This window comes from Aplidium turbinatum, chromosome 2, assembly GCF_918807975.1.
Source record: "Aplidium turbinatum chromosome 2, kaAplTurb1.1, whole genome shotgun sequence".
Classification (NCBI taxonomy): Eukaryota; Metazoa; Chordata; class Ascidiacea; order Aplousobranchia; family Polyclinidae; genus Aplidium; species Aplidium turbinatum.
The window spans coordinates 32,926,226-32,941,571 of NC_137473.1; positions in this window are offsets into that span (position 1 = coordinate 32,926,226).

Sequence of the window (15,346 nt, forward strand, 5' to 3'; positions counted from 1 at the left end):
CCAAATGCCCACCTATTGGTGCACACCCCTGGAAAGGTAATTCAATACTGAATCCGATGCATGTAAAATGTAAGTGGCATATGTTGCGGATTATAGTTTTATTTGAGGTTTATTGGAGAGATGTCAATTATGCAAAAATTGCATTATTCTCTTGATTATCGTCAATACCTCTTCCATCTTTGGACCGCTCTGCTGGGAGTTCCTACCAAATGCCCACCTATTGGTGCACACCCCTGGAAAGGTAATTCAATACTGAATCCGATGAATGTATAATTTAAGTGGCATGTGTTGCGGATTATAGTTTTATTTGAGGTTTATTGGAGAGATGACAATTATGCAAAATTGCATTATTTTCTTGATTATCGTAAATATATCCTCCATCTTTGAACCGTTCTGCTGGGAGTTCCTACCAAATGCCCACCTACTGGTGCACACCCCTGGAAAGGTAATTCAATACTGAATCCGATGCATATAAAATTTAAGTGGCATATGTTGCGGATTATAGTTTTATTTGAAGATGTTTGGAGAGATGTCAATTATGCAAAAATGGTATTATTTTAATGTCTATCGTAAACATATCCTCCATGTTTGAACCGTTCTGCTGGGAGTTCCTACCAAATGCCCACCTATTGGTGCACACCTCTGGAAAGGTAATTCAATACTGAATCCGATGCATGTAAAATTTAAGTGGAATATGTTGCGGATTATTGTTTTATTTGAGGTTTATTGGAGAGATGTCAATTATGCAAAAATTGCATTATTTTCTTGATTATCGTAAATATATCCTCCATCTTTGAACCGTTCTGCTGAGAGTTCCTACCAAATGCCCACCTATTGGTGCACACCCCTGGAAAGGTAATTCAATACTGAATCCGATGCATGTAAAATTTAAGTAACATATGTTGCGGATTATAGTTTTATTTGAGGTTTATTGGAGAGGTGTTAATTATGCAAAAATTGCATTATTTTCTTGATTATCGTAAATATATCCTCCATCTTTGCACCGTTCTGCTGGGAGTTCCTACCAAATGCCCACCTATTGGTGCACACCCCTGGAAAGGTAATTCAATACTGAATCCGATGCATGTAAAATTTAAGTGGCATATGTTGCGGATTATAGTTTTATTCGAAGATGTTTGGAAAAGTGTAAATTATGCAAAAATCGTATTATTTTAGTGTCTATTGTAAATATATTTTCCATGTTTGAACCGTTCTGCTGGGAGTTCCTACCAAATGCCCACCTATTGGTGCACACCCCTGGAAAGGCAATTCAATGCTGAATCCGATGCATGTAAAATTTAAGTGGCATATGTTGCGGATTATAGTATTATTCGAAGATGTTTGGAAAAGTGTCAATTATGCAAAAATCGGATTATTTTAATGTCTATGGTAAATATATCCTCCATGTTTGAACCGTTCTGCTGGGAGTTCCTACCAAATTCCCACCTATTGGTGCACACCCCTGGAAAGGTAATTCAATACTAAGTCCGATGCATGTAAAAGTTAAGTGGCATATGTTGCCGATTATAGTTTTATTTGAGGTTTATTGGAGAGGTGTCAATTATGCAAAATTGCATTATTCTCTTGATTATCGTCAGTATCTCTTCCATCTTTGGACCGTTCTGCTGGGAGTTCCTACCAAATGCCCACCTATTGGTGCACATCCCTGGAAAGGTAATTCAATACTGAATCGGATGCATGTAAAATTTATGTGGCTTATGTTGCGGATTATAGTTTTATTTGAGGTTTGTTGGAGAGTTGTTAATTATGCAAAAATTGCATTATTTTTTTGATTATCGTAAATATATCCTCCATGTTTGAACCGTTCTGCTGGGAGTTCCTACCAAATGCCCACCTATTGGTGCACACCCCTGGAAAGGTAATTCAATACTGAATCCGATGCATGTAAAAGTTAAGAGGCATATGTTGCGGATTATAGTTTCATTCGAAGATGTTTAGAGAAGTGTCAATTATGCAAAAATGGTATTATTTTAATGTCTGTCGTAAATATATCCTCCATCTTTGAACCGTTCTGCTGGGAGTTCCTACCAAATGCCCACCTATTGGTGCACACCCCTGGAAAGGTAATTTAATACTGAATCCGATGCATGTAAAATTTAAGTGGAATATGTTCCGGATTATAGTTTTATTCGAGGTTTATTGGAGAGATGTCAATTATGCAAAAATTGCATTATTTTCTTGAATATTGTAAATATATCCTCCATCTTTGAACCGTTCTGCTGGGAGTTCCTACCAAATGCCCACCTATTGGTGCACACCCCTGGAAAGGTAATTCAATACTGAATCCGATGCATGTAAAAGGTAAGTGGCATATGTTGCGGATTATAGTTTTATTCGAAGATGTTTGGAAAGATGTCAATTATGCAAAAATCGTATTATTTTAATGTCTATCGTAAATATATCCTCCATGTTTGAACCGTTCTGCTGGGAGTTCCTACCAAATGCCCACCTATTGGTGCACACCCCTGGAAAGGTAATTCAATACTGAATCCGATGCATGTAAAATTTAAGTGGCATATGTTGCGGATTATAGTTTTATTCGAGGTTTATTGGAGAGATGTCAATTATGCAAAAATTGCATTATTTTCTTGATTATCGTAAATATATCCTCCATCTTTGAACCGTTCTGCTGAGAGTTCCTACCAAATGCCCACCTATTGGTGCACACCCATGGAAAGGTAACTCAATACTAAATCCGATGCATGTAAAAGTTAAGTGGCATATGTTGCGGATTATAGTTTTATTCGAAGATGTTTGGAGAAGTGTCAATTATGCAAAAATTGCATTATTTTAATGTCTATCGTAAATATATCCTCCATGTTTGAACCGTTCTGCTGGGAGTTCCTACCAAATGCCCACCTATTGGTGCACACCCCTGGAAAGGTAATTCAATACTGAATCCGATGCATGTAAAATTTAAGTGGCATATGTTGCGGATTATAGTTTTATTTGAGGTTTATTGGAGAGGTGTTAATTATGCAAAAATTGCATTGTTTTCTTGATTATCGTAAATATATCCTCCATCTTTGAACCGTTCTGCTGGGAGTTCCTACCAAATACCCACCTATTGGTGCACACCCCTGGAAAAGTAATTCAATACTGAATCCGATGCATGTAAAAGTTAAGTGGCATATGTTGCGGATTATAGTTTTATTCGAAGATGTTTGGAGAAGTGTCAATTATGCAAAAATGGTATTATTTTAATGTCTATCGTAAATATATCCTCCATCTTTGAACCGTTCTGCTGGGAGTTCCTACCAAATGCCCACCTATTGGTGCACACCCCTGGAAAGGTAATTCAATACTGAATCCGATGCATGTAAAAGTTAAGTGGCATATGTTGCGGATTATAGTTTTATTCGAAGATGTTTGGAAAAGTGTCAATTATGCAAAAATCGTATTACTTTAGTGTCTATCGTAAATATATTTTCCATGTTTGAACCGTTCTGCAGGGAGTTCCTACCAAATGCCCACCTATTGGTGCACACCCCTGGAAAGGTAATTCAATACTGAATCTGATGCATGTAAAATTTAAGTGGAATATGTTGCGGATTACAGTTTTATTTGAGGTTTATTGGAGAGATGTCAATTATGCAAAAATTGCATTATTCTCTTGATTATCGTCAATATCTCTTCCATCTTTGGACCGTTCTGCTGGGAGTTCCTACCAAATGCCCACCTATTGGTGCACATCCCTGGAAAGGTAATTCAATACTGAATCGGATGCATGTAAAATTTAAGTGGCATATGTTGCGGATTATAGTTTTATTTGAGGTTTATTGGAGAGGTGTCAATTATGCAAAAATTGCAGTATTCTCTTGATTATCGTAAATATATCCTCCATGTTTGAACCATTCTGCTGGGAGTTCCTACCAAATGCCCAACTATTGGTGCACACCCCTGGAAAGGTAATTCAATACTGAATCCGATGCATGTAAAATTTAAGTGGCATATGTTGCGGATTATAGTTTTATTCGAAGATGTTTGGAGAGGTGTCAATTATGCAAAAATTGCAGTATTCTCTTGATTATCGTAAATATATCCTCCATGTTTGAACCATTCTGCTGGGAGTTCCTACCAAATGCCCACCTATTGGTGCACACCCCTGGAAAGGTAATTCAATACTGAATCCGATACATGTAAAATTTAAGTGGCATATGTTGCGGATTAAAGTTTTATTTGAGGTTTATTGGAGAGGTGTTAATTATGCAAAAATTGCATTATTTTCTTGATTATCGTAAATATATCCTCCATCTTTGAACCGTTCTGCTGGGAGTTCCTACCAAATGCCCACCTATTGGTGCACACCCCTGGAAAGGTAATTCAATACTGAATCCGATGCATGTAAATTTTAAGTGGCATATGTTGCGGATTAAAGTTTTATTCGAAGATGTTTGGAAAAGTGTCAATTATGCAAAAATCGTATTATTTTAGTGTCTATCGTAAATATATTTTCCATGTTTGAACCGTTCTGCTGGGAGTTCCTACCAAATGCCCACCTATTGGTGCACACCCCTGGAAAGGCAATTCAATACTGAATCCGATGCATGTAAAATTTAAGTGGCATATGTTGCGGATTATTGTTTTATTCGAGGTTTATTGGAGAGATGTCAATTATGCAAAAATTGCATTATTTTCTTGATTATCGTAAATATCTCTTCCATCTTTGGACCGTTCTGCTGGGAGTTCCTACCAAATGCCCACCTATTGGTGCACATCCCTGGAAAGGTAATTCAATACTGAATCGGATACATGTAAAGTTTAAGTGGCATATGTTGCGGATTATTGTTTTATTTGAGGTTTATTGGAGAGGTGTCAATTATGCAAAAATTGCATTATTTTCTTGATTATCGTAAATATATCCTCCATCTTTGAACCATTCTGCTGGGAGTTCCTACCAAATGCCCACCTATTGGTGCACACCCCTGGAAAGGTAATTCAATACTGAATCCGATGCATGTAAAATTTAAGTAGCATATGTTGCGGATTAGAGTTTTATTTGAGGTTTATTGGAGAGGTGTTAATTATGCAAATATCGTATTATTTTAATGTCTATCGTAAATATATCCTCCATCTTTGAATCACTCTGCTGGAAGTTCCTACTAAATGCCCACCTATTGGTGCACACCCCTGGAAAGGCAATTCAATACTGAATCCGATGCATGTAAAATTTAAGTGGAATATGTTGCGGATTATAGTTTTATTTGAGGTTTATTGGAGAGATGTCAATTATGCAAAAATTGCATTATTTTCTTGATTATCGTCAATATCTCTTCCATCTTTGGACCGTTCTGCTGGGAGTTCCTACCAAATGCCCACCTATTGGTGCACATCCCTGGAAAGGTAATTCAATACTGAATCGGATGCATGTAAAATTTAAGTGGCATATGTTGCGGATTATAGTTTTATTTGAGGTTTATTGGAGAGCTGTTATTTATGCAAAAATTGCATTATTTTCTTGATTATCGTAAATATATCCTCCATGTTTGAACCATTCTGCTGGGAGTTCCTACCAAATGCCCACCTATTGGTGCACACCCCTGGAAAGGTAATTCAATACTGAATCCGATGCATGTAAAATTTAAGTGGCATATGTTGCAGATTATAGTTTTATTTGAGGTTTATTGGAGAGGTGTTAATTATGCAAATATCGTATTATTTTAATGTCTATCGTAAATATTTCTTCCATCTTTGAATCACTCTGCTGGGAGTTCCTACCAAATGCCCACCTATTGGTGCACACCCCTGGAAAGGTAATTCAATACTGAATCCGATGCATGTAAAATTTAAGTGGAATATGTTGCGGATTATAGTTTTATTTGAGGTTTATTGGAGAGGTGTCAATTATGCAAAATTGCATTATTCTCTTGATTATCGTCAATATATCCTCCATCTTTGGACTGTTCTGCTGGGAGTTCCTACCAAATGCCCACCTATTGGTGCACATCCCTGGAAAGGTAATTCAATACTGAATCCGATGCATGTATAATTTAAGTGGCATGTGTTGCGGATTATAGTTTTATTTGAGTTTTGTCAAAAGTAGCTCAGGTCGCATTGCATACCTCGCACTTATTCACGGATGACTTTTTTTGGCGGAAAGCGGAAAAATTATTCTGCCAGAATGACGGTGGTGCTATTAGGTCTATCAATTGCTGACGTAGTTTGCGTAGAACCGCAGCGTCACACCCAAGGCCAAAGTTAATTACAATAGTATTTATATTGAAAAAGTCGCAAAATTTGCAATTAGTTTTATACTTTTTATTTATAATAAATAAATAAAAATAAACTTTGAACTGCATCATTTTTTACCAAATTTTTGTCTGGTTTATGTGGGAGTTTTTATTCGTGTTACGAAGTAGTTTTAACTTTCACTGTGTTATGTCAATGTTTATTGCACCATTTACCCATCTGGCAACCTTGATACTGTTGTCTGCTATCAAAAAAGTTTAGAGGTTTGCGGTCAGACAACCGCTCCACACTCAGACCTTCAACAAGTCTTGGTCTCGTTGATTTGCTGCAATAAACCACTTTACATGACCAAAGTCGGCTAGAGCCCAGATTTTTTAACACCACCATCCTAGACTTTTGAAACATCTAAAATTGAGTCAAAGAAAGCAAACATTTCTTTAAAATTCACACATAGAAATTGTGAACAAAGTTAAATCATTTTTTACTATACGTCAACATAAAGTACACGGAAGTTGACTTCTTTATTATGACCAACACAGAAAACTTTTTCAATTTTGAAACGGCAACACTGACCAGATTAGATGGATGGAGACTTTAAATTGTCTTTTGTTGGATACATATCATATTAACAGTGGCTTAATGTTAGTAGTTGCCACTAACTACTTTGTACAGTACGAGTTCTAAAAAAATTTCTCTGTTTAGTAAGTAAACTTCAATTTTAAAGTGATCTTGATCTTATTGTTCTTCAAGATCAAGATCACACAAAAAAAGTGATCTTAGATCAAGATCACCAAAAAAAAGTGATCTTGAAGATCAAGATCACGCCCATTTCTGATTGTGTCATATGGGGAAAACAGTAAAGAAAGCGTAAAAATCTAATTTTTAGAAAAATTTATTTAAACGTTTGCCCAAAGTTAGAAAAACCTGGACATTTCTGCAAATGTGACAAATCAGGCCGTATTTTTAGGTGACCATGGTTCTGTCTACTGACACTCGACACCGCGCCAGAGCACGCGGCTGTGTTTCGGCAAAGACACTTAATGGCAAGCCAAAATAAGGGGAGCAGTTGACTCGAAAACTATACGTCACTTCCCTGCTTCCTTTCGTCTGTTGTATTGCATCTGTGATCGCAGTGTACTGTATGTTGTCGCAATGGGCGCAAATAAAAACACAATTATTATTATTAATATTATTATGGTTCTCAACCTCAACTATTGCGGATAATTGAATGAATGGATTGGAAAAACCTAGAACATCACACAACTAAGGCGAAAGAGAAAATTGAAATGAGTCCTGTCTTTGTCATGAGTTACTTACCAAGGGGGGTGGGGGGGACTTATATACCAGTCCCAGGTATACAAGTCTCCCCCACCCCCCTTGGTAACTCATGACAAAGACAGGACTCAAAGTACATTGGACATGGCTCTTCTTTCGCCTTAGTTGTGTGATGTTCTAGGCGTTACCGAATGGATTGGTCTGAAGTCCAAAGTTGCCAGATGTTTTTAAGATTTCCAGCCCAATTGCTGCTAAAAAGAATATTTCAGTTCAGTTTGTTTTTATTTCTGACCATGACAACGAAAAACAATATGTGCCAAACATAGCGAAGGTCTAGAAAAAGGTAGAAGTGATAAAAGGCAGTAACTTATTGGTTGTAAGGTTCAGTCGTCCCCGCATAGTTTCATCAACTGGTACACCTCCAGTTGCTTTAGGTATGTGGAGCCAACTGGTTCTTCCAATTAATTCATCTACTTTAAACTGTTAGGTTTGGTTGCCGTGCTTAATTTACTTTCGTGTACGTAACCTTTAAATCTGCATCGCATGCACGTTTTAAACTTTTGTAGTTTTGCCACCTTTTCCTTTTGTTGGTTTTGTTCCCGTTCACTATTTGCAACTTTATCATTGCTGTTGTTTTCCGACAAAGAAAAAAAAATTGAATTGACATCAAATCAATCACATCAATCAACCAATCAATCATGATACTAAAGCAGGACAATCAGTCTAAAATATGGCACGGTTGCAACACCTTAATAGAATTTTTTTAAATTTAGAAGAAAAAAAATAGAAAAAAAGTTGGTAATTTTTATTTAAGAATTTATATGAGTAAAATAATAAAAAAAAAAGATAAAAAGAGAGTTGCTAACTTGCTATATTAATCAATCCTGTTGGGTTATCAAAAGTGCTGATGTTCTTGAGGGGAATAGGCACGATACTCTTGATGTGTTAGTTCATCATGAAGAGCAATTGGTAGGCAAAGAAAACCCCTGAAAAAATCCTACCACGGAAAAGCCATTTCAGAACGCAACGCACCAGGCTTTGCAAGACAAACAACAAACGATACAGTATAGATATTATTAAAACACCATAGAAATTTAAACATGTTATTAAAGGCTTTTTTAAGTCACATAGAAAATAGCAGGAGCTCTATCCACTTTTAGAATTCGGGAGGGAGGGGGTTGATTTTGGACAGTAGGTTAACATCATCATAGTCATTTCTGGGTGGTTACGTCCCCCAGACCCCCCATTGTAGCATCAGCTGCATTGATCATGAACGTGCACAGGGTTTCCAAATGGTTCAAATGGCCGCCCCAGCAGACGAAGTGCTACATGCACCGTGCATGCACGTAATATTGTAAGCGGCAAGCGCTCTTGAAACATTTCACAGAAACTAATTAAGAGAACGTTTAGCCGTCGTCTGTGTCGCCCAGCGGCCAAGAGTTAATTGGAGGCAGCAACCTCGACGAGGTAGCCTAGGCTACTATGGGCTCGATTTACCCCCGCCACCACTTTTTCTCTTCTTTAATTATCAAAATTTAAAGCAAGAATCAACTCTCTGGCCGACCGCCAGAAGGGTCACAACGACTGCACTCAACTAGTTTACAAGGGAAAAAAAGCCTTAGGCTATGTTGAAAGCGTCTGTGGTCAAAACACTCCATCCGCTGCAGCGACCCACGGACCACAAACACGTCGACCCAGGGGCGCCGGAAGTGGGGGGCAGGGGGGGGCGGATACCCCCCTGCGCTCAATTTTTCTGCAGATGGAGGGGCAGGGGGAGCAATGGTGCCCAGTAGCGGCGCCACGGGGTGGACTGGGGTGGACATGTCCACCCCACTCCTATTTAAGGTCAATTTTGTAATTCGTCGAGATCCGATGAGAAAACTTGGGGGGTGTATGCAGGGGGTTAGGGGGGGCCTAGTGACTGCGTCATAAATTAATTTCAACTTCTTACGTATGAATTACTTTTGCAGCATTGACATAAGAAGAAATGAAGAATCTTCATTGTTATCGCTTTGTTGTATTGATTGATTGTAGTATATAGTCTGGGAGCCTACGACAGAAGATTTCACCCCATAAGGTACAAAAGGTTTGACCCCTTGAAGTTACTGGGGTCAACCATGTCACTCACAAAAAGTATGGAAGATTGACCGCACCGGGTGGATCTGGACGCTAGAGCCCCCTAAAAAGCCCAAAAAGGGGGTTAATTTCACCCCATAAGGTACATGGACCAAACTTGGTGAAAACGAAGTTCTATGTCAGGACATCACAAAAATATCAAATCTAACAATATTTTCGAGTGGAAAGGTGATGTAAGACCCCCCCGAAAGTGACCCCCCCGGGGGGTTAATTTCACCCCATAAGGTACATAAACCAAAGTTGGTCAAAACGAAGCCTTATGTCAGGACATCACAAAAATATCAAATCTAACAATATTTTCGGGTGGAAAGGTGATGTAAGATGCCTTCAAAGTGACTTCCCTTAATGTGACCCCCTCGGAAGGTGTATTTCACCCCATAAAGTACATGGACCAAACTTGGTCAAAATGAAGTCTTATGTCAGGACATCACAAAAATATCAAATCTAACAATATTTTCGGGTGGAAAAGTGATGTAAGATGACTTCAAAGTGACTTACCTTAATGTGACCCCCTCGGAAGGTGTATTTCACCCCATAAAGTACATGGACCAAACTTAGTCAAAACGAAGTCTTATGTCAGGACATCACAAAAATATCAAATCTAACAATAGTTTTGGGAGGAAAGATGATGTAAGACTCCCCCTAAAATGACCCCCCACGGGATTAATTGCACACCATAAGGTAGGCTACATCGACTAAAGTAGGTTAAATCATGGATCACGGTTAAATCGAAGTCTTATTTCACGGCATAACAAAAATATCAAATCTAACAATATTTTTGGGTGGAAAGGTGATGTAAGATGTCATCAAAGTAACCCCCAGAGGGTTTATTTCATCATAGAGTACATGGACCAAACGTGGTCAAAACGAAGTCTTATAGGTCCTAGGACACCACAAAATATCAAATCTAACAATACTCTCAGTTGGGAAGATGATAAAAGACCTACCCAAAAGTGAATCTCCTCCTATAGTTTAATTTACTTCATTCCTTACTCGAACCAACCTTGGTGTAACGGAAGTGCTATGCCAGGACAGTACCAATGGATTAAATCTAAAAATATTTTTATTTAGGTTTTGGTGAAATACATTCACAAGCTGTCCCATGATGCAAGAAATGAAACTATAGCCTACTTTACAAAAAGTTTTTGCATAAATCATGTTCAGTCAATCGAAAAAAGGCAACAGGACATGACAATACATGGCTTTGTAACACCAAAAACAGAAAGTACATGAGAAGCATATAGGCTACAGTAGCCAGAAAATTGATCAAAGATCTTGATACGACCACTAAATGTTGAATTAATCGAACAACTGACTATCCAAATCAAAACGTTTCGAAGTGAACCATTTGGAACGTTAATTCAGGCAGTAATGAACATTTTCCAGCTGCTACAATAAATAACCCAATAAACCCAATGTAGTAAATTTTTGTTTAATGCTATTTGCTTCATGTCTCTAATCAGTTATTGTAACTGTTCATTCATAAAGAGATTGTTTGTGTAAATGTAAACGGTCGTTTCTTTATTCTTCATTGTCACTGCTGTCGCTTTCACTTTCTTCGTCTTATTCTTCGTCTTATTTGGATAGTCAGTTGTTCAATTAAGTCAACATTTAGTGGTCGTATCAAGATCTTGGATCAATTTTCTGGCTACTGTGGCCACGGGCGCCGATTCCTATAGGACAGTGGGGACATGTCCCCACCATCTTTTTACATGTCTCCACCATCTTTTTACATGCCCCCATCATCTTTTTACATTATTTTTGTAACGTAAAAGGGAAAATATTACCCGAATGTCACAATTTTACCAGTCAAACGTTTAAAATATATTGAAAGGAGGGGACAACATTTTTGTTTTATGCGAGGAAGCCCCAACCGTAGTAGAAATGTTTTATTAGGCAGAGAAACCCTGGTGTAACTCGCAAATTGTATTTAATTTGGTTACGCCAGGGCCACACAGTGCAACGTTTTAGAATTACTTTGAAAGAGTCGTACAAGCATGTAGTGCAGTAAGTGTAGCTTGTGTTACTTTTGTATAAGGAAAAAGCTATTTTTTCAGTTATTATTACATTGAGGTTAAGAGCTGCTGAAATGTCTTTACCGGTTTGGCAAAAAATTGTATATAGGAAAATTAGCAGTTGGAAGGCTGGCAGGCAGCTTTTTTTCAATTGAAAAAACTCTTACCCTACCCAATTTTTAAAAGACTTGTCACGTTCCAAATCGTCTTCAGTATGGACATGGCCATGGTCAACCTCTTAAACTTCAAGATCGATCGGTCAGAGTATTTTGCAGTCATTGACAGCTCGCAGCAAAATCTTACTGACTATTTCAAGTCGACCGATCTTGAGCACTACAAAATTCTACAAGAATCACTCTTTAGTGGAAAGCTACAATGACATTTGGTAGACGATTATCTTCAGTTCTTTGACACAAAGTCCCTTGCACAAGATTTTCGAATGATATTCAAGAAGATACCATCCGCTGTTCGGCAAATGTTTCCGCAAGTGGAACTTTTGCTCATATCACCAGCCCGCTCGTGTTCAGCTGAACGCTCATTTTCACGTATCAAAACTTTGTTACGATCTACCATGACACAGAAACGGCCAAATCATGCAATGGTCTGCTATGTGCACAATAAAGTTTTGAATTCGATCAACCTTCATTACAAGCCAAGGATCAACCAAGACTTCGTTTTTAATTCGACGGAGACTTGTTGCCGAGTTGCAGTTTTTAGACATCTGCTGTCCAATGCTGACACTGACAATTAAAATACATCGCATTAGACTTGTAGCCTATCTACTGTAGGCCTATTTGTTTGTTTGTTGAACAGACCCCAATCTTTCAGCTCGCTTCGCTCGTCTGCCCTTTCTTTCCTAGTAAATGTCCCCACCAATCTTAGAGAGCGATCGGTGCCCATGACTGTAGCCTATATGCTTCTCATGTACTTTCTGTTTTTGGTGTTACAAAGCCATGTATTGTCATGTCCTGTTGCCTTTTTTCGATTGACTGAATATGATTTATACAAAAACTTTTTGTAAATTAGGCTATAGTTCCATTTCATGCATCATGGGACAGCTTGTGAATGTATTTCACCAAAACCTATAAAAAAATATTTTTAGATTTAATCCATTGGTACTGTCCTGGCATAGCACTTCCGTTACACCAAGGTTGGTTCGAGTAAGGAATGAAGTAAATTAAACTATAGGAGGAGATTCACTTTTGGGTAGGTCTTTTATCATCTTCCCAACTGAGAGTATTGTTAGATTTGATATTTTGTGGTGTCCTAGGACCTATAAGACTTCGTTTTGACCACGTTTGGTCCATGTACTCTATGATGAAATAAACCCTCTGGGGGTTACTTTGATGACATCTTACATCACCTTTCCACCCAAAAATATTGTTAGATTTGATATTTTTGTTATGCCGTGAAATAAGACTTCGATTTAACCTACTTTAGTCCATGTAGCCTACCTTATGGTGTGCAATTAACCCCCTGGGGGGTCACTTTGGGGGAGTCTTACATTATCTTTCTTCCCAAAACTATTGTTAGATTTGATATTTTTGTGATGTCCTGACATAAGACTTCGTTTTGACCAAGTTTGGTCCATGTACTTTATGGGGTGAAATACACCTTCCGAGGGGGTCACATTACGGGAAGTCACTTTGAAGTCATCTTACATCACCTTTCCACCCGAAAATATTGTTAGATTTGATATTTTTGTGATGTCCTGACATAAGACTTCATTTTGACCAAGTTTGGTCCATGTACTTTATGGGGTGAAATACACCTTCCGAGGGGGTCACATTAAGGGAAGTCACTTTGAAGGCATCTTACATCACCTTTCCACCCGAAAATATTGTTAGATTTGATATTTTTGTGATGTCCTGACATAAGACTTCGTTTTGACCAACTTTGGTCCATGTACTTTATGGGGTGAAATTAACCCCCCGGGGGGTCACTTTCGGGGGGGTCTTACATCACCTTTCCACTCGAAAATATTGTTAGATTTGATATTTTTGTGATGTCCTGACATAAAACTTCGTATTCACCAAGTTTGGTCCATGTACCTTATGGGGTGAAATTAACTCCCTTTTTGGGCTTTTTAGGGGGCTCTAGCGTCCAGATCCACCCGGTGCGGTCAATCTTCCATACTTTTTGTGAGTGACATGGTTGACCCCAGTAACTTCAAGGGGTCAAACCTTTTGTACCTTATGGGGTGAAATCTTCTGTCGTAGGCTCTCGGTCTAATAATTTTACCATTTTGAGGTGATGGCTTTTATCACAGCTGAGACACAAGCTTTGTAAGACCTAATAGGCAAAGGTTTTGATGGGGCCACCAACATGTCAGGCAAGGATGAAGGCGCACAGCAACACCTAGTTGCAGCGGGTGCCAAACTGTCGGTATATTTTCATTGTTTTGCACACCGATTAAATCTTGTGCTTGAGCACACTGTTGAAAACGTAGCGACTAGCGACAGTCAAAACAATTTTTAAAACAATTGGTAACATCTACCACTTTATGGACTGTTCTTCCAACAGACATTTTTTGTATAAAGAGCATTTGAAAAAGGAGAGAATCATGTCTGGAAAAATTGCATTGCACTCGTTACCTGATAGGCTACTAGATGGTCTGCAGGTTTAGATGATCTGGATGTTGTTATTAATGTAGCCTAGGCCTATATCCAGCACTGCTGTCAATGTTCCGACAAATGTCAAACGAAGGTAATGGTGTAGCTACTGGTTTGTTGTTCCGCATCAAGCAAACTGAACTTGTTACTGTTAGTCTTATTCCTCATAAATGCTTTTCGTTAAATAAACAGGCTTCAGATTATTTAAAAAGTGAAGAAATAGATCTCACCACTGGGGTTGCTGCTATCAACGACTTGACAAGAGCATTTGACTCACTGCGTTCAGAGGAAGTTTTAACAAATTGGTTTTCAACTCATCGCTGTTTGCGGATAGAAATCAAATTACCAGTGAAACCACCGCGCCGGCTAAGCGATGCCGCTACCCACCAAACCATTTCCGAGATGGTCAGATATTAATGATAGGTTGCAACAGTCTTCCGTGGAGTGAATCAGAATTCGTTACAGAAAAGTTGAGAAGAGATTTTTCTTTACCCTTTGACAGAATGCTAAATGAACTTAAAAAGCGTTAGGCTACTCGGATCAAGCTTGTGAATTAATGTCAAATGCAGCTGCATTTTATTTCACGCACATGTCTCCATCAAATTTGCCTAAAGTTGAGTATTTAGTCAAATTCTATAATTTCGATGAAAATCAGGTTGAGCAGCAATAGGATCTTCTTTTTTTGAGATCAGCTATAATTGTCACAAGTGGAAACTAGAATTTAAAAAGCACCAAACTGGATTGACCAAGACCGCGTGGTTAATTGTGTTTGCCTTCACTTTTGAAATTGTGTGGACAAAACAACCTTAAATCATTTGTACAGCGATTTGTTTCAAATTTTTGCTACTTTGCCCATGACTGTGGCGTCTTGTGAACGTATCCACAGCAAAGTTAAGACAATAAACATTTTTTTTTTTTTTTTATTATCTTTATCCTGCATTGCGGGAAAGCGGACTTGAGCGCTATGCATCGGTGCACGCCTTCCGACGTACACCTGACCCACGCTGCAGCCGACGGCAATGTCTGTTTCCGGTTGTCTACTCTACTTATGACTTAAATTTGGTACTACCCATTACTCGAAATCGATCACTGGGTAGA